Here is a 19,769-nt window from a genome sequence, read left to right on the forward strand (position 1 = left end):
ACCACGGGGAATACCTATTTCACGTAAACTGTGGACCACAAACTCTATACATCACCATTCTGAATAACTGTGAATCGAATTTTACAATAATTGCAGCGGATCACAATAAGCCTTAATTAATAATAATTCTAAGAAGCATGTCACAAAGTTCCAACCTCCATTCTTCTATTGCATCAAGCATCCAAAAAAAAAAAAATAAAAATGTACAGCTCACAAATTTACACGCCTGTATAATTTAATACTAGGCTTTAATTATTACCCTGACATTACCGGTATTTATATTCCACTCTAAGGAATACAAATTTTAAAAAAATTAAATTCCAACCTCTCTTTTGCCCGCTACAGTAAGCCCAAACTGACCAAAATAATAAATCACCCCACACCCCTATACTTCCAACCCCAGTCCTTCCATCCCGCTCCATAATCGACGAAGTATCCGCACCCACGTACTCCCGATCTGACGTACAATGTTCCTATATCAGCGGCGCTATTACTCAGAACCGGCAAAGCCAACAAACAGAGAAAAACGCACGACAGGCGCCCATTGGAGCAGATGCAACGGGCACCACTTCGCCCGGAATCGAAACGGAACAAAGTCTCCCGCAGAAGGCCAGCCGCTTCAAAGAATCGGCTACCATCGCGCGGAGAGATCGAAATAATAAAGCGCTCCCAGTTCCACGATCTATCTCTGTCCCTCCCGCGGCACTTATACGCGCCGCGAGTCCAATTTATAATAGACTGGAACACGGTGTGGATTTAACTTCGGATGTAGGCCACCCAGTGCCATGCGAACGCGCGTCTAGATCGCGACTGAGCGCTCGAAAACGACGCCCAAACTCCGCCGAGGACCGTGGTCTCTGACGGGGTGCGCGGGGCGCGAGCCAGGGGAGGAACAGGTGCGTTCAGATTCGGCGGATTCGTTCTGGATAGTTGTGCACGTAGACGGTTCGTCGTTCGCCTCATCGCCTCGGCGCGAGAATTCCGCGTGCAGCTTGGCGCGCGACGAGTGTCTCCGCGCGAGTCCGTCCGATCCAATTCGCCTCTGCGGAGCCGGGGAATAGCGGAGAGTGTCGCGGTCGGGTGACTCGGGACGGAGAAAGTGAAAGATTCGCGGAAGAACGAGGTAATTGTTGATTGAACTAGCTGCAGCGGGGTGAGCTGTTGGGGGTGCGGGGTGGAAGTGAGGCTGGTGGGGTTGGGAGGGTGGCTCCTGGGGTGGGGGATTGTTGAGATCAGTTTTTGGAATTAGTGCGTGACTTTTGGAAGGTGATTGTGTTTTTGTAATATTTTGTCGATTTTGGGGAAATGCTCTTTTGGCTGAGCTTTCTTCTTTTATCTAATCTTGGGAGGTTCCTTCGTCTAGTGGACTTTGGATATGATATTCTTTCAACTGATGAGCTTCGGACACAACACTTTTTGGGGTAGTAAGTTTTGGATATAATATTCTCTCGACTAATGGATTTTTAGACACAACTTGGACTTTCTTATCAAATCGCCCGAAAAATTGGTGATCTTTAGAATTTTTTTTATAAAAAAAGTATACGACATGTAGTAAAATACTCTATGGGCATTATTTATACGTTATTCGAGGATGTAGATTTTTTTAAAAAAAATTTTGTAGTGGTTCGATTCCAACTTGGCGCTCATTGTCAGTGCACTGCTGCAACAAAAAGAGGCGTCGATGGTAGCCATCACAACTCGACGTAGGATTGTCTGAAATCGACAGACAAAGAAACTCCTTAAATGTTATATCAATGGCTATCGTATCAGCTTTTAAAAAGGCAAAAAAAAATAAAATGGCGATGTTTGGTACATGTTTGAATCAAGAAGTGCTAAAAGACGTAATTTTACGCCTAAAAATGTTAATAACAAAACAACACGTGCTCTAAAATTTATGATCGAAGGCTCATACCATAGCCGTTAATATAACATTTAAGAATTTTCTTGGTTCTTTGATTTCAGACAATCCTACGTCGAATTATGACGCTACAATGACAAGGGAAGATCCCCAACCCGGAAATTAAAAAATTTTGAAACTCTGTGAATATGTAGGGGATTTTCTCCTGATTCACTTGAGGGGGGTGAAATTAACCCCTGAATATTCGGCTATTTTCAGATTGTGTTATAACTAAAAAGTTTCAAGACAAAAGTTACTTCTTTCAATTAAATCTATCATTTAGTAAACAAATATTTTACAGTTCACGCGTTATAACACAAAATCGGAAAATAACCGGATTTTCAGGGGTGAATTACACCACCTTAGAGTGAATTTAGGCAGCAAACAAAAATTGCCTTGTAATCAGGAGGAAATTCTCTACATATTCACAAAGTTTCCGAATTTTCTGAATTTCCGAGTTCGGGATCTTCCCTTGTGAAAATAAAAAAGTGTTCTTTACATCCTTGAATAACGTATAAACAAAGGCCACAGTGGTTTCTATACTTTAAAAAAATAAAAATCCTAAAGATCACCTATTTTTTTAGCGATTTGATGATATAGTCTCCTTAAATAGAAAGTGAAAATAGAAAGTTTAATTTGCGTATTGCACTCTTTGAACATTGATGAATCTAGGGTGCAACTTTCGCTAAATAAATAGCAGCGAACTTCCCCAGAAATCACCACCCTCGGACAACAGTCTTCCGCACAGTGAGCGAACCTCTAATATTAAGCAGCAAGCAAGTATATAGGAAAGGAGTGTTCCCACTTTAAACTTGGCAAATCTTCTCCCAACTGCCGAGTGTAGAGCACAGTGTTCCTCCTATCGCCATTCACATCTCTAATCGATCTCAGTGCCGTGAAATGGTAATCGCCCCAAATACCAGCGTTACGTGTTGACAGAGCGAACCCTCCCGCAACGTGGACGAACGCGTCCGATGTACAAATCGGACAAATGTCCGCGACGCTCATTCATAAGTTTATGGCGCGTGAAATCTACCGCAGGTATTTGCATACCGGCCGCGCCATTCCGCGCAACCTATAATCGTAACTTAAGCGGAACGCTCGCGACACTTTCAGGTGGGAAACGTACGTCGTTGATAATCCCCGTTCAGAAAAACGGACTACAGCGTACAATTTTGAACTTTGTACCAGTGCCGTCTTAACACAGAGGGGAAAGAGGCAGCTGCCTCAGAACCCCGGAGCTCAGGGGGCTCCTGAAAAATAGGAAAATTAAAAAAATGGGGTTGTAGAAGCTAGAAAAGAATTGGAAATGGGCCCTCCAACTGTGGCGGAAAGAAACTAACGAATAGGTACACCAAAATTTTGATTTTAAAATGGGGCACTTTTCTCGTGAAATGCACCCCACATTTAATTTTTATTTACAGTGACTCGCATTAATATATTCGGACACTTTTTAACATCGTATAACTTTTTTAGAATTGCTCCAAACAACTTGGGTTTTCTTTTTGAGAAGCTAGAAGGATTAGTTTGCTAACTGACGCGTTTCGTCGTTTTGAAAAAAATGTATTTGGTTGGAATAGCGAAAAGAATAGTAAAGGTCGATTTTTAAACTTTTTTTTGTGAGCTTGTAATGAAAATTCAACAAAAAAAACAGGTTTGTAGATTGCAGTAAGTTGTATACGTGCCTAAAATTTCATCAAAATCGGTTAACGTTGCTCCGAGCTACAAACGTTTAAAGATCGCAGAATAAGGTCGAGAATCGCGAAAATTCCCGAAATCAGCGAAATCGACCTTTACTATTCTTTTCGCTATTCCAACTAAATACATTTTTTTCCAAAACGACGAAACGCGTCAGTTAGCAAACTAATCCTTCTAGCTTCTCAAAAAAACTCAAGTCCTTTGGACCAATTCTGAAAAAGTTATGCGATTTTAAAAAGTGTCCGAATATTAATGCGAGCCACTGTATTTAATTGTTATAATACATATTCATTTCGCGTGTTAGCGCGGTATTTTTGATTTTATTGTTATTATTAACGGGTATAATCCTTTAAACACAATTATTACAAACGTAAGAAGGAATAAGAAAAAATTACTACTAGGTTAGAAGTCGTTGCACTTAACGTTGATTACGCTTACAAATATATTCATATATACAAAGTGTACAAAGTAGTGTCACCCCTGACCGCCTTCAAGATACCTAAACACTGATGTTCTGAAGGATGCCAGGAGAAAAGGTCGAAGAGAGTGAGAATCGCTATTAAGTTTGTCGAAGCAATTACAGCTCCGAGTAACTGGATCCAGATGACCAATACCGGTCCTGTACCGTCTTGCATAGAATAGAGGGCTCTTCAACCCTCCCTGCGACATAAAAATCCACGCTTCCTAGCAGGCTCGGACACTTTCCGTGGCCATTAATTAAATTCTACAGGAATACAAGATCGCTGGTTGTCCTGCGAACTTCCAGTGTCCTCGTGTTCACCTGAGTTGCTATATCGGTGTAGTCGCGAGGCAAAATAAGATTTTGCTTAATTTTGAATAATTTAGGGCCCCCGAAAACGACAAGACGGCACTGCTTTGTGCACGTCCCAAGTTTCTCAAATCTCAAGGACTCTCCGCGCTTCAATCCAAAGGTTTGCTAAATTTTCTAAGTTCCCCACGATTTGCCAGAATCCCCACACTTCCTAAATTTCCCCTACTTTCCAAGATTAATACCTAAGAGCAAGCTTTGGCAAAGTGCGCAAACTTTTCAAGTACCCCGCACTACGAAATTCCCCAAATCCTCGAAACTTCTCGAGTTTCCTTGATGTCCCAGAATTCCCAAATATTCAACTACCCAAGTGTCCTAAAGCATCCAACCTTCCCTCGCCCGACGGTGTCGCCCTCCCTCCCGAGCTCGACCTAACCTCCGGCCGGCCTCGCGTTCGAGCCTCTCCTAGGCTCCGAAACGATACACTTATTTTCTCAGAAAACAGGCTTGTTATTTTAAATCTAACAAGTATTCGTTCGACCTAGCGAGCGTGGACATCAATCATTTCCCTTGTCTCCTGGAGACGTACCCGAGAGAGGCCCCGCCAAGGCCGGTCCGTGCGAATCGAAGCGTCGACCCCGAATCGATCGACGCCGATGGGCGAGCGTGATCTTCCACCTGGCAGGTCGATAGTCGCTCGCTTTTTGGCTGGCTCGCGCGCGAGAGAGAGAGAGCGGGTTAGCGACGAGCGCTCGTCGTTTCTGGGGTAATTTTAGATCGGCAAGATAGCGGGGGTAGGCGCGCGGGGAGCGTCGAGGGAGGGTTGGACGCCGGATAGAGAAAGAGCAATGCGAGGGGCGATGGGGGAGGGGGCGCAACAGCTCGCGGAGGGGTAAAAAAAGGCGGAGAAAATCGGTATCCGCCGGGCGAGAACTGTTTACGAAAGAGAAAACGAAGCGGGGCGAAGGGGGGGAAAAAAGGAGGGAAAGCGGAGGAACAAGGCCAGAAGCGAAGGAGAAGATCAGGGTGAAGATAGCGATGGGACTAATTCAATTGTCGCTGGGAAATGTTCGGTAAGATCGAGTATATAGATTCTTTGGAGAGGGAGGGAAGGGTTGTTTAAGGGGATGCTTGATCGAAGGTTGGCGCTGAGGTTCCTTTTTGTGGAGTAATTTTTTAGAGCTGAAAAGGAAGGTGTAATTGTAAATCGGAATTGTTTAGGTGCATGTAGATTGGGTTCAAGTTAATTTAAATATAGTAAACTGGGGGAACATTGACAGTACGGGGTAACATTGGCATCTATTAAAAAGGAAAAGGAAAAAAATTGTGTGGAATTTCAACACTTGTAGTACAATCACAAACGATGCAATGTTATGATAGGATACCTAAACCAAAATTAAAAATGTTGATTAAAAAAATAAAAAATAAAAATATATAAAATAGAGCGCATTGAACATAAAAAGGTACAATTTAAGTGTTAATGTAAGTTCAGATGTGGTACAACTTTGACTTTTTAGTGCTTTTTATATATGATGTGCCAATGTTACCCCATTAATTTAACATGTCTCAAAGAAGGATAAGCACAAATATTTTATGCATTTCGACACTTGTAGTGGAATCACAAAAGATGCAATATTACCATACTTAAAGCAAATCTAAAAATGTTAATTTTTATCTTATACAGCAAAATGTTCCAAAAACATGCCAATGTTCCCCCAGTTTACGGTATGTGGAGTATGTTGCAAGGGGAGGTTAAAAATTGATGTGGAAGAAATCCGTGGGTGAGTTCAAGAAGAGCCAATGCAAAACGAAATTAATAATTCGTTTTTGTTTTTTAATTAGGCAATTTTGCTAAGCACTAACAATGATCCTCGAACTCTCCCACGGAAGTATAAAACCAAAACCCCAGTTCGCATGGTAAACCCCCCAAACCCGAGTTCACTATCAACGCAATAAAAAAAAAAAAAAAAAAAACAGAAGCCAGCATTACAACTCCCATCACGAAATCACAAAAATTACGGGTTCCATCGCTCCTTGAAACTCCCACCGCCACTCAGCGCTCCCCGGCCCCTTCAAACTCCCCCACTCGAGGCCGCCGAAAAAGTGCTCTCGAACACCTGCCGCCGCGGATCGACTCTCGAAACTTCCTCCGCCAGTTCAAGCCGACCGAGAGCGTACCGAAGCCATCGCTACCGAGCGAGAACGGAGCGGAGCGGCGCGCAGGAAGGAGCGGGACAGTGGACCGAGAAGGAAATAGAGGGAGGAGCGAGAAGGACGATCGCCGCGGAGGTGGCGCAGCGAAGCAGAGAGGAAGAGAGAGAGAGAGAGAGGAGAGGCCACGAGTCCGGGAGTGAGTGGTCGACACGGAGGCAGTTATGCCGACCAGCTCAAACTGGGTGCCGCCAAATCGAACCCCGGTTCGAATTCCGCACGGCCGTGGCCGCGAGACGAGGGAAAGCCACGAGGAAGAGGAAGCCGACGCGGAGGAGGAGGAGGAGGAGGAGGATTCACGTGAAAAGAGCCTCGTGCCGGCGAGAAAGAACAACCAGAGCGACGGGGAAAGAGACCCAGAAAAAAGGTACGTCGAAGGAAACTTCCTACCTTCCTGCGTCGGTGTAACAAAAAAGGGGCAGGAGAAAAGAAGGAGGGGGGCACGCGTTCGAGGGACCCAGTGGGTCTGGCAGATAAAAAAAAAAAAGAGGCGACGGGGGAAAAAACGAAAGGTCGGACGGGCGTGCTGCTGGTCGTTAGTGAGGTGCAAGTAAAAGGAAAATGAAGAGGGCATTGTTGCTCGGAGCGCCGGGTCCCCCCCTCCCGGTATTTTTTTCCCCGCTGCCCCTTCCTTTTTTGCTCTCTCTCCAACTTCTTCCGTCGAGTGAACGTGTGTCGCGCGTGCCCCCCGGCCTTTTTCGCCGCCGCTCCCTCGTGGTCGTCGAGAGATCGCCCTAAGGGACTCGTTTTTTCTACGTTCCTCCCCCTCCCCCCCCCCCTTCGTCGCTCCTCCGGAGGGGGGTCGGCGGGTTAGACGGTGTCGGTTTCTGGGTCGAACGCACGCGTGGTTCGAGCAAAAAAAAATCAGCCGCGGTAGCGGGAGGGGATTCTTGGGGTGGTTCAGCGGACCACGGTGCCGAGAGATCGAGTTTCGAGGAGCCTCTAGTTTTTTCGCCTTTTCTTCACGTGGTCGAAGGTTGAAAAGCGCGGAGTCAGTTCCCTCGGGTCGAGGATATTTTCTGCGGCGATGATTCACAGGCGTCCAGCAATCATATGGCCCGTATTTACGGCGCGAATGATCGAGACCTGACGGGGTGGGATTGACAGGCTGTGCTGAATCAGCGAGCGGGGAAACTGTGTCGACGAAAGACACTCGTTCTTTTTCTCTCGGGCCAGTGGGAACTGTTTTAAATATTTCGCGCTGCCGAGGAGTCATCTTCGTGGGAACGGATGGACGCTGGCTGGTTCGGTGAACGTTGGATCTAACGATTCTAATTTTTTCGTACGATTACTTCGATTTATTGGCGGAAGAGAATTATTTTATTATTATGACTTCGTGTTAAATGGTTTCGACTTGGAACGCGGAGTAGCTTTTTGCTGTTTTGATAGTTATTAATTATTCGGGGGGGTTGTTAATTTAGAGCGGGTGTTAACGCGTTCCAAGGAACGCGCGACAAGAAAAATGTATTTCTGGATCGATCGCGTGTCAGCTGTTCGACGATTGTCAGACTTTTGGTCGGTGAAAATTTTCACTGTTTTCTTTCCTGCCTATTAATACCGCGGCTGTTTGGATTACGAATGGTGGCTTTAGGAATGCACATACGTCTTCCCCCCTCCAGCTCGTTTCATTCACAAAGAATGCAACCTTCGTTTAGAAATTTATTTTCCCGCCGCGAGGGTCCCGCCGGCGTGTCTCGCGCTTTTTTCTCGTACGGATTCAACTTACCACCGGCCGTTTGTTACGCGAGGAACGTGAAAAATGTAGGCAAATCTTCTACACCACCTCCCCTCACTTCGCTTCCCAACTCAATTTCAACCAAAAATTACACCACAGCGATTTATCACCACGCAAACTATGAAATAATACAATTTCCTCAAAGTGCGAAAGAAAATTTCAATTAGAAATGAAGAAACCCTAGCAATATTTCACAAATATTCCTCACAATCTGAATCATTAAAATAAATCAACTAACAAGTACAAAGAAACTCTAAATAAAAATACTGGTATCCCAGTTCTCATTAAATAAAATTATTTGCACTCACGAGTAACAATTGCAGAAGCAGAAAACCCTCTACACCCCCTCAGTCCTCCACGTGGCACGAAAAAAAAACAATTTACTGTCACACAAACACCCCCAACCCCGCGCAAAAAGCCAATCTACTTTAACAACCCCTCCCAGTTTCACATGGTTCGGCAAAGAAACGAAAAGGAAATGTGAATTTTAAACAACCGGGTTGCGAGTTTCCACCTCATCGACTCGATGACGCGTGTCGCCGAGGGTGCACGTAAATTCGAACTGAACCTGTTTCCCTCGAGTGGCCGCGCAAAGGTGAGCATTCGGTAAGCAGGGGGCTGGGAGCAACGTCCGCAGTTAAGGGGGAGGGAAATGGATAATTTTTCAGTTAGTCGCGTCACTACCCTTTATTGCCGCGCCCTTCCCCCTTCATTGCGCTGCAACGACCTCGGAATGACTTCGCAGAGTCCAGCCCGTCGAAACACAACAGCGCACCCTTGAAATATAGAACCACCCCCGGCACGGGGGGTTGGAGACCGTTACCGCGAGGCTCATTTTTCCGTCGCAGCCTCCATGGACCTTGGTTCTTCCCCTCCGCCGCCGGGAAATTTCATTTTCCGTGTCAGTCACGCGGCCCGGCTGGAGGGGGTGAATCGTTGGGCAACTTCGACGCGTGTTTTTGACGAAGCTAATTGGGGAGGCTGGGCCAGGGGAGGGAGAATTTATGGGAGTGGATTTAGAGACAGTTCACGAGTTCTTTAGGACGGAAGTTTGGATATTCTGTGCCGGGGATCTGTGGGGGTGGAAATTCGGGTAGAGCGGAGGTTTAAGTGATTTAGGTTGAGAAAAGTTGAAATTGTTTGAAGTGTTTCTCAGGGGGGTGGAAACGTTCTATTTATAAGGGATGGAGTAATCTATAATTCAAGCAGAAGTCGATTTATCGAAAAAGTGGCGAGTGGACTGCGCCCAGCGCAACTTGCGCGCAAGTAGTCACGTCCGAAATTGGTCAGACACTGCGTCTTCAGCCTACCTTCTGCAACTTTCAATGATGTACAATGCGAAATTGTGTTTATCACCTTCCTTCTTCTTGTTCTGGCGAAAATGTGCATCGGAAAATTGTAGAAGCGATTCAGAACACTGAGCTCGAATTTTCAGCTGAGATTAGAGAAACATCTGTTGAATGATTATTTCTAATTTCTTTAAACTCAGCACTGCTAAAATTAAATTACTTTAGTCTGAAGAGCGCACCCATAATGCACTCCTTAGTTAAAATGTCCCATCTAGTATTTCGAAACAACTGAGAAAACTTATTTTTTTATTATTTTCTTTCCGCCGTCCTTGTTCTTCTTCATTCAATTTAGAAAATGTTGACATTAGCTCCTAACAACCTAATGTAATGTTATTTAATAGTTGTACCGGTAGGTAATGTAATATTCAGGTATCAATTAATTAAATGTTTCAGACAGGATATTTTAGACGTCTGAAAAGTAGTTGGGTTAAATACATTAGACTGTTTCTAGATCTCTACGAAGCGCGTAGGGTTTTCAAACATTAAAAGGTAAAAGACGTGTGGAACTTCAAATATTTCCACCAGGGATCGAAAAAGTTCTGGAACTTTTATTTTTAAAAAAATTCTGTTAGAACTTTTATGTTTCGTTTAAGAAAATATCTGTTCCTGTGGAATTTTTTTTTGAAAGAAATGTTACCCTTAGGAATTTCTTTAGAAAGAGATCTCATGAAACAGATATTTCAGAACCTATATCATAAAAGTTCCATGGAAACAGTTGTATTAGAACATTTATTAAAAAAGGTTCCATAATTGGGTACTAGTATTAAAAAAGGTTCCATAAAATAAAGAACAGTACTAAACTATTAGATACTAGTATTATTTAACAATATAATATCATATTCTTCGTGTTTACTTAGTAAAAGCTATGAAAATCATAACATAAGTAATTAACAGTTTCATACGAAGTACTGAACAGAAAAGAGAACTTGTCCAGAATAATACCTAAATAAATTTTTTTTATAACTTACACGAAGCAAACTACACCAAAATTCCATAATATCTGCGTAGAAATTATCTACGTAGGTAAAAATTACAAATAAATAACACATTGCAAATATCAATTTAACTGCAATAATTATTATTGAATAGTATTGAGTATTTGTTACAACGATTCAGAACTTTTTTAATATTGATGAACAAAATATCTGTTCCTGTCACAGAGAAATTTTTATTGCTATATTTTATAAGTTCCATTCCAACTAGAACCTTTATTTCAAGAACATTTACTTTATCAGTTCTCATGGGAACATATTTAAAAAAATTCCACGGTCCATGTTTCGAATAGAACCTATTGAAAAGTTCCAGAACCCTTGCGAATCCTGATTTCAACACATCTTGAAAAATGAAGAAATGCAAGATGGGCCATTTTAACTAAGCAGGGCAGCATTGTCCTACATACAATCGCGAAAGCAATCTCCTCTAACTGAAACCATGCGACTTGCGTCGATCTTACAGCACCGTTGTACATTAAAGCGACGATTTGAAGTGCTTCACCCGGTATAATGAAAGTGAATGCTCTAATAGACAGGAGGGAAGCCCTACAGCGTATAATTCTTAAAGACACACATTTACGAAGTGGTCAGAATTAGGGCAATAAGCTTCTGCTGAAAGTCGAGAATATTACTCGTAGTTGCATCTCCCCTCAAGTATATTTTCTTAATGGCCCCCTGAGCACCCCCGTTAAGAATTCCTACTGAATATTCCCTTCAAGTGCTTCCCCGAGTAACCTTTTTAAGCACTCCTTCGAAACACTCTCTAACGCTGCTATTTCTCCTAAATAATTCCTAATTGCTATTTTAGTAACTATTTTTCCGACAGCCTCACCATCGAGCCTCCCTCAAAATTCTGCCCTCCGCGGGCACGGGGAACGCGGAAACGCGCCTGAAAGTGCAATAAATTCGAATCCATGCGCCATCAAAGGGCCAAACTTGGCTTGTTTGAAAGCTGATCGGTTGGCCGAGGCGCGATTTCCAGCCGCTCGAGGGGCGTCGCGACGCTATTTCGGTACCGATCGTCAACACGGCAAAGAAAGAGGCTCGTTCGTCGAGAATCGATCAAGTTTTCATCGCGGACGCGAGGAAAGAGAGAGGCGTTAATCGCGAGCGGTCGATGAGAACTTTATCATCTACTTTTTTTACACCGCTCTTTCAGACTGTTCCTTCTCGAGGCGCGACCTGAAATCTCGAGGCGAGGCAGCAGCTATTTTTCAGATGAAATCAGGTTTAAGGAACGCAGGTCCCTTCGAAGTATTCGAAAAGCTTCCAGCTATCAATTTCTCCGAGGAAATTTGTAATTTTTCCTGGAAAGCCCTTTAAACTAGAAGCTTTCACGAGCTTTAAGTTGTTCGAGGGATTCGATCCACGGAAGAGAAGCGTTGCAAAGAAACCATCCGGGCTACATGGACAACGGAAAATCGTACAGACCTTCCAGAAACTTCTGCTTTAAGCCAGGATAGAGAAGACACCTCAGACGATCCAGTTACTCTAATGCTCCTACCTGCAACAGAAAAGAGAACAGAAGTTAATATCCATTCTGGAATCTCGAATATAATAATAGAATTGTTGCACACTTCTCCTGAATACTAGGCTCCTAGTACCATTTTCAACGGAAAGATGGGATCGACAAATTGGGAGAATTGGGGCAAGTTGTGCGGAAAGCTTCCAGCCTCAATGATCTGAAATTGAGTAAGTTTAGTTTGTAGATTTCAATTGTTAAAGAAAAGTAGCTTCATTGCTATAATATTGGGCATATTTTATTGTTTTTGTTATTGTTTGGTTACTGTTTATTTAATGGGCTATTAAAAAGTGAGTAGTGTAATTATTAATATTATTTTAAATTTTCTGTAATTTTTGCTTTCGAAGCCTAAAATGGAACTATGACTTGGTACCTTCGGTAATTGTTCTATGACTTTGTAATTCTGTGCAAAGCGAAGATCACAAAATTGTGGGATCCGCACTGTGTTTAACTCTTTCTTTTTTTTTTCATTTTGAGGGTTGTTAGGTTTCCGCAAAACTTGTCCCAATTAACACTACACAATTGCGAAGTTAAAAGTTGAAGCAGTTTCAGGCTCCACATCCACAAAAGTTCCAACCCTTTTCCTCCTCCTTTGCCAACCCCCACAGTGCCTTGACTCTCCACCAACAAAGCTTCCCACTAAATCAACAACTCCCCTCCCGCCGCCGTCAAACAACTCGCCCCTACAATCATCCTCCCCATGAATCACAATACAACCCACAACAACCCACAACCCTTCCAAGGGCTCGAGAAAACTCCTCAAAGCCATTTGTCCCGCGACTTTTCCCGGCGTCTCGATCCACTCGCGGGAGAGTCTGCTCCGCGGGCTAGCATGATTCAGGGGCGGCGGGGGTGGGCCGCGGCGCTCTCGAGGACAGAGCGATAAGCTAAGTTTAAATTGGAGGGTCGTCCACTTAAGATTCAGTTCCATAAACTGCAAACTTCAGCCCCACTTTCCGCGGGGACGTAAGCTTCTCCTTTCGAGGTTGACGCTGCAATTAGGCGCGTATTTTCGATCGAATTCAATTAGCCGGGCTCGCGGGGACGAAGTTCGCGACGTCTGCTCGTTTCGGGATGCACCCTGGATGCAACCTACCCGGCCTGCCTGGCTAAATGTTACCTCCGGGACAAATGCTCCCTGGACAGCGAGAAACTTCCCCCGAGTCGCCCAGACACCCCGTTGTCCCTGCTCCCGCGCCTTAAAAACAGTCCACCCTTATGGCTCTGTCTCGTCTAAGTATCGATGGGATTCGAGACGCTGCGAATCGATCTATTAATAATATCAGGTTCGGTGTTTACTGGCTCCTGGCCTGGGTACAGGCTGGACTCAGCGCGGCTCCACTTCGACGGTGCCTCTTGGAAGTAGCTCGATAAACGTTTCGTTAAGGGAGCTGGTGGTCGGTTGGTCCGCTGTGTCCATTACGCGGAATTGTAAATAAAATCGTGGCCGGCCTGGGCCAGCGCGCCTTCTGGACCAGTCGGCGTGATTTATTTTATCGCTCGGGAGGATGTATCGTGTTCCCAGCGGAAGTTCTGCTAGCTGTCTTCTGGCTTTTGTTTCATTTTTCTTCGATTCCACACCGCTCGGCTTCCCCGCGGGGGGTGGCAAGCTTGCGGAGAGGATCACAGAAAAGTCTCTGCGCGGTGTGGGATGTAATCGGAGGAAGAATTTTGTTTTCTTAGATGTTAGTTTCTTTTTTTTTTGAAGGGGAAAGAAGAGTTTCGGTGTCTGGTCGATATTGCGAACACTTGGGTTGTCGAATAATTTGCCACGGAGGGGTGCTTCGGGGAATTTATTGTCACGGAAATTAGTTGCAGGGTTTACCACTTCGTTCTTGCGGTGCAGTTTCGTTTTTGCTAGCCACGTTCCGTGGGCGCGCAACAGCTCGTCGGCCGCACAGCGGTGCCGCGATTTTAACGATTTCCGGTTGCAAGCTCGATACGGATTTCGATGGCCGCGTGGTACGTGCCATCGATCCGGTGACGCGAAGCAGACGAGTTCGTCACGACGGAATTACACCAGCTCCCTTTCCCGGCGATAACCTCGTCACACAATACCTCCCGTTCGTCAGCTTGTGACTCGAAGTATGTACACACATCTTAGGAGCCTTGAAGATTAATGAAAATCTCTAGTTTACCTAACAGAATTCCGTAAACTCTGTAGAATGTACGACTCCATACGAGAGTAGGAAAATATTCGCCTATGGAAGCTTCGAATACCTTTGGTGATCCTATAGAATCACAAGCTGTTCTGCCGTGACTTCACAAACACCCCGTAGAGTGGAGACGGCTTCAGCCTCGATGCTCCCGCGTATTAGCACGAAAAATCTACTCCTCGAGGGACAGTGATCGACGCAGATGCGAGCCAGTGCAATCGACTGCATCGACTGTATAGAGAGCGTGGTAGTGACGGTGCATTTGTGACACGGCGGAGGTAACGACAACCCATGGATTACTCGCGCGACACGTGTCGCCGACGTTTACCCGCGTGTCACGTTAACACGCGCGCATCGGCGTCATTCCGCCTAAGTGCGCGCAGAAGTGCGCGTACACGTGGTTTCAGCCGGTCGATCCTGTTGCGGATGATTTACATGCGGTCGGGCACCGCCAGCTGGGGTAGCCCGCGAGACTTGCCCTTCGTGTTTTGTGACCGTCACAACCGATCCGCGATTTTCTACTCGACTACGGAACGCTGGACGTCGCGGTACATCGCGCGGGGGGTCTTTGAGGGGGTGGGTATTCGGGGTTGTGATTGGGGGGGCAGGTAGGATAGTTTGTGATGTGGGTGATCTTTGTGTGGAGTGGGGACTCGTCTTGGAATGGGAAATGGGATGAAAGGGGATCTTTTAGGGGTGTTGGATAGATGGAGGTTGAATGTTTGTGATGAATCTGGGATGGGTGGACTAGTTTGTGATGTAGTTATCTTTGTGTGAAGTGGAAGATTTATCTGGGAATGGAAGAAGGAATGAGAGTGGATTTTTTTGGGGTGTTGGATAGTTGGAGGTTGAAAGTTTGTGATGAACGTGTGGTGGGTGGAATAGTTTGTGATGAATCTGTGATGGGTGGACTAGTTTGTGATGTAGTTATCTTTGTGTGAAGTGGAAGATTTGTCTGGGAATGGAAGAAGGAATGAGAGTAGATTTTTTGGGGTGCTGAATAGTTGGAGGTTGAAAGTTTGTGATGAACGTGTGGTGGGTGGAATAGTTTGTGATGAATCTGTGATGGGTGGACTTGTTTGTGATGTAGTGATCTTTGTGTCAAGTGGAAGATTTGTCTGGGAATGGAAGAAGGAATGAGAGTGGATTTTTTTGGGGTGTTGGATAGTTGGAGGTTGAAAGTTTGTGATGAACGTGTGGTGGTTGGAATAGTTTGTGATGAATCTGTGATGGGTGGAATAGTTTGTGATGTAGTTATCTTTGTGTGAAGTGGAAGATTTGTCTGGGAATGGAAGAAGGAATGAGAGTAGATTTTTTGGGGTGCTGAATAGTTGGAGGTTGAAAGTTTGTGATGAACATATGGTGGGTGGGATAGTTTGTGATGTGGGAGTTTCGAGGAAGTTCGCTGTTTTTTGTAATCCTGAAGCTGTATTGGGCGCTTGAAAAGTTGGGTGATCTTTGTGAGAAGTGGGGAACTTGTCTTGGAATGGGAAATGGGACGAAAGTGGATCTTTTTGAGGTGTTGGATAGTTAGAGGTTGAATGTTTGTGATGCATCTGTGATGGGTGGAGTAGCTTGTGATGTGATCTTTGTGTGAAGTGGAAGATTTGTTTGGGAATGGAAAAAAGAATGAGAGTGGAATTTTTTGGGGTGCTGGATTGTTGGAGGTTGAAAGTTTGTGATGAGTGATGAAGTTGTAATGGGTGGGATAGTTTGTGATATCGGTTATCTTTGTGAGAAGTGGGGAACTGTCTTGGAAGTGGAGAGTGGGTTGAAAGTGGATCTTTTTGGGTGTTGGATAATTGAAGGTTGAAAGTTTGTGATCAACGTGTGGTGGGTGGGATAGTTTGTGATGTGGGTAAACTTTGTGGAAAGTGGGGGATTTATCTTCGGCACGGAGAGTGTGCTGAAAGTGAAACGTTTTGGGATGTCGGATAGTTGGAGGTTGGAAGTTTGTGATGAATAATGAACGTGTGGTGGGTGGAATAGTTTGTGATGTGGGAGTTTCGAGGAAGTTCGCTGTTTTCTGTAATCCTGAAGCTGTATTGGGCGCTTGTAAACTTGTTGTGATCGAAGGGAGTAATGTAAGTAGAAGGAAGTTTGTGATATTAGAAAAACTATTGGGAATTTTAAATTTTATGTGGCACAATCGACGAGAATATTTTAAAGAGCTCATGGTAATTCATTAGATATTATCAGACAATTTTCGAAATTTAGCACCGTGATGTTACAATTTAAAAATAATATGAAATACTTCTATGAACACAGCGGTAACGAAACTGACAGTTCAAATAAATCCAAACCCAATATTATTTGATACACCAAATGAAGTATACTTGGAGCACGATACCAAACGATATTTAGATCCAGTATCTTCATCGTGGTTTAAATTTAGAAAATTCGTTAGACCGTCGAGGCAATAAAGCACGCGATAGATTTGTAAATAAGAAATCCCACGAGAAAATTCGCAGAACGCTCAACGTAAACCAACTACGTCGAACGTGGAGGCGTACGAATATCTAGGCACCACTGATCAATTAAATTCTATCTCTCGAGAGAGGCGAGTAAATCCCTGCAAACGAATCGAACTCCTCAATTTTCGCCCAACCATTTTTCCAATCAATCTTCGAAGAAACAGTTACCAAAGAAAACAACAACTCCTTACAACACAAGCTCATCCCTTACTTTTTCGTTCGCATCCACCCCCACCCCAAGGGAGTTACAAAAATACAGAAAACTAAATATTCTACATTCCACCCCCGTCCAAAAATTTCACCACCCCTCGATATTCACCCCCGACTAACAACTGAAGAAAAACCCCCTCTCCTTAATCCGTCCTCCCCTCATCTGTCCATCCCTGTGTACATTGAAGATCCCCCGACTCGTGATAAGTGTCATGCAAATGCAACCGGGCCCTTAACGAGCCCTAAGTTTTTGCCAGGCAGCGCGGGAACTTTCGAATCGAGTTTCTTGCGATGCCTGGCGGCATTAAAATGCATCCGCGCCCGAATGAACGTGATTACGGCCGCGAACATCCCGACGAAAGCGACGAGAAACGACGGCCAGAACTTCGTTTACCGCCAACTTTCCCGGCTGTGAGGCGAGGAATTGAAAAAAGAAAGGGGAAAAGTTTTTAAGCTCTTCCTGATTGCAGGCGAGGCGTTTGTTGCTGGATGCCGCGCGGCGCCTCCTGCCGGCCGATGCTTGTTTTAATAATAATGCGTGGCTCCTCGCAAGGAAACAAAATATACCGCCAAGGAGGACAAATAAACGCAGCCGATTCCGGCGGAGTTGCAAAAATCTTTCCGGTTCTTTTAACGCCCCGCCGGGCATGACGTATTATGCAGTTCAAACAATATGCGTTACTCTTCTGTTTGCCTTCTTTTGTTAAAAAAAAATAATAACTTTGGCAAGCAATCGTTATGCAACTAAAAATCATTGAAAAACCGAAACAACATTTTATTATTATAGAAGTGGTGGTCAAAGAAAAGTTCAGAACAGAAATTTCTCCATGCTCCCTTATTTATTTATTCTATCTCCCTTTAATGTATGGGAGATAGAATAAATAAATAAAAAAAATTACTTTACTAAATTTTTTACTTTGGTCGTAATTTTTTTTGAAGGGTGTACAAACGAAAATTTTTGTTAGACGTGGAGAATTCGTGGACAAACGTACCCTGTTTCTATTTTAGAAAAACTTCTACATGAGGGTGCCAATTTTAGGGTATAATTCTGTTTGTTGGTGTCATCTTATTTTTCTCAAATATTCACAGTTTAATCTTCCTTCCGACCACCGCTGTGTACGAGTATTAATTCTTTTAAACCATACTGTTGGTGATAAATAAGGGTGTTTTAGTAGCCGGGTGCAGTAGAACGATACGCTCTCAGGTCAGACGTGCTCCGCTCGCGAATAAAGTACAAAGGCACTTGGTAGAAATTAACCACGCCTTTGTTAATGCAACGATAATCACGAGACTCGCGCCACTCGAAATTCATGCTTTTTCTCTTAATTACGGTGTTCCGGGGAGTATGAAACAATTAGAAAAGCCCTTGCGAGCGCCCGCGAGCGAGTTGTTTATAAATCAATTACGCCTGTGTATTGTCAAAGCATTTTCCAGTTTGGTGAGCTCGCCAGGAGGATCTTCAACCTGAAATTTTCTTCCTCCCCGTCTTTCTCTTTGTCGAGCTTGCTCCTGCCAGCCCTTTAGCTTCCACCTTCCTTTCACTCACCTTCTCTAGCCTGTTTCACCTTGTTCCACGTCGGAAGAATCTTTTTCAGCCTCACAGAAGAGGAAACAAACACTGTCCAACCCAGTGCCCAGTGTCTCCACAGTCTCTTTGTTTTTGGCCTTATACTTGGTTTTCAGCTTTTATACACCCTTCCTCAGACTCCCTCTGAATCCACCTCCTATTCTCTGTCTTCAGTGTTGCCCTCGTTTATTTTTATTGCTACTATTAAACGTCTTCATTGCAGAAACAAGTATATAAAACAAGCAACAGAAAAGAAAGAAGAAATGACAATCGCAAAGCCGAGGTTCAGCCAAAAGACTGCTTTCCAACCTAACCTAAATTTATAAGCCAACCATCTTTCTAGGTCGTTAATTCTTTCCCGCGGCCCCTTCTATTAATAATTCCTCTATTCCCTTCTTTCATTCGTCTCCTCCCAATTCCGCGATCCGAGCCACACGATTCTCCTCCGCGTCTTCCCTAATCTGTCGCTTAAAATCTCGCTGCCATTCTTTCCAGTGCCTCTTCTCCGCTCCGCACCCCCGCCCCGGCATCTCTTCCTTCAAGCTCTTTGACTCTTAATCCCTCTTCATTTGATCCCTCTCTCTTAATCCACATGCTTCTTTTGTTTGGCCGTGCGGACCCTTTTCTAGGATTCCCTCCCTTAATCCCTTCAGCTTTTCACCCCCCCAGATCCTCCCTTAACGTCCCCCTTGTAGCCGCTTCAAACCTGTTTTTTCCTCTGCTGTCCCCATGTCCTTACCTCTCGCACGACATACGTTTACCAACGCCTCGACACCCTAATAGCTGCTAACCTCACTTTCGCGCTGCCTGCGCGAGGAAGCTGCGCGGCGGAGCTGTCGCGTCAGCTGAAACTCATCCGCGGATGCGGCCTTCAGCGGGCAGGGACTGTAACCGCGCAAGATTCGGGAAAACCAAGCTTTTCAGGGGTTGAACGACCGACCGCCTAATAATCCGTTCACTCCGGGGGTGACTGCGCGATCGAAAATTCGCGGGTGAAAAATCCAGGTCGACCGCAGGTTCATCTTCGTTCCGAGCGGTCCCAGGGGGGCGGGGGCGATTAAAGCGCCCGCCGGAGCGGGCCAACTCACCCTCCGAGCGCGCCACCTGCCCGCCCTCGCTTGCGCAGGGTGCAGCTGCACGCTTCCCGGCGTATACACGGAATAGGAAAACATTCTCGCTGGAAAGCGGC

General features: G+C 44.8%; 2 protein-coding genes across 7 annotated transcripts in view; one reads left to right on the plus strand and one right to left on the minus strand.

Annotated features, from left to right (window-relative positions):
* The window catches only part of LOC143375828 (uncharacterized), a 193,134-nt gene that overhangs the window by 144,942 nt on the left and 28,423 nt on the right, over positions 1-19,769 (plus strand). The window contains exon 1 of one of the 5 annotated variants that reach the window (XM_076825346.1): positions 792-1,123. The exons of 3 other annotated variants lie outside the window; for them this stretch is intronic. The gene's annotated coding sequence lies outside the window, so the exon portion shown is untranslated. Of the gene's footprint in view, positions 1-791; positions 1,124-6,177; positions 6,943-19,769 lie in introns of those variants that run through there. One more of the 5 variants, XM_076825345.1, reaches the window with a different exon arrangement.
* Positions 1-19,769, minus strand: part of Ror (tyrosine-protein kinase transmembrane receptor Ror) — a 244,867-nt gene that overhangs the window by 142,843 nt on the left and 82,255 nt on the right. The gene's annotated exons all lie outside the window — the stretch shown is intronic.

The sequence above is a fragment of the Andrena cerasifolii genome, chromosome 13 (assembly GCF_050908995.1).
Source record: "Andrena cerasifolii isolate SP2316 chromosome 13, iyAndCera1_principal, whole genome shotgun sequence".
Classification (NCBI taxonomy): Eukaryota; Metazoa; Arthropoda; class Insecta; order Hymenoptera; family Andrenidae; genus Andrena; species Andrena cerasifolii.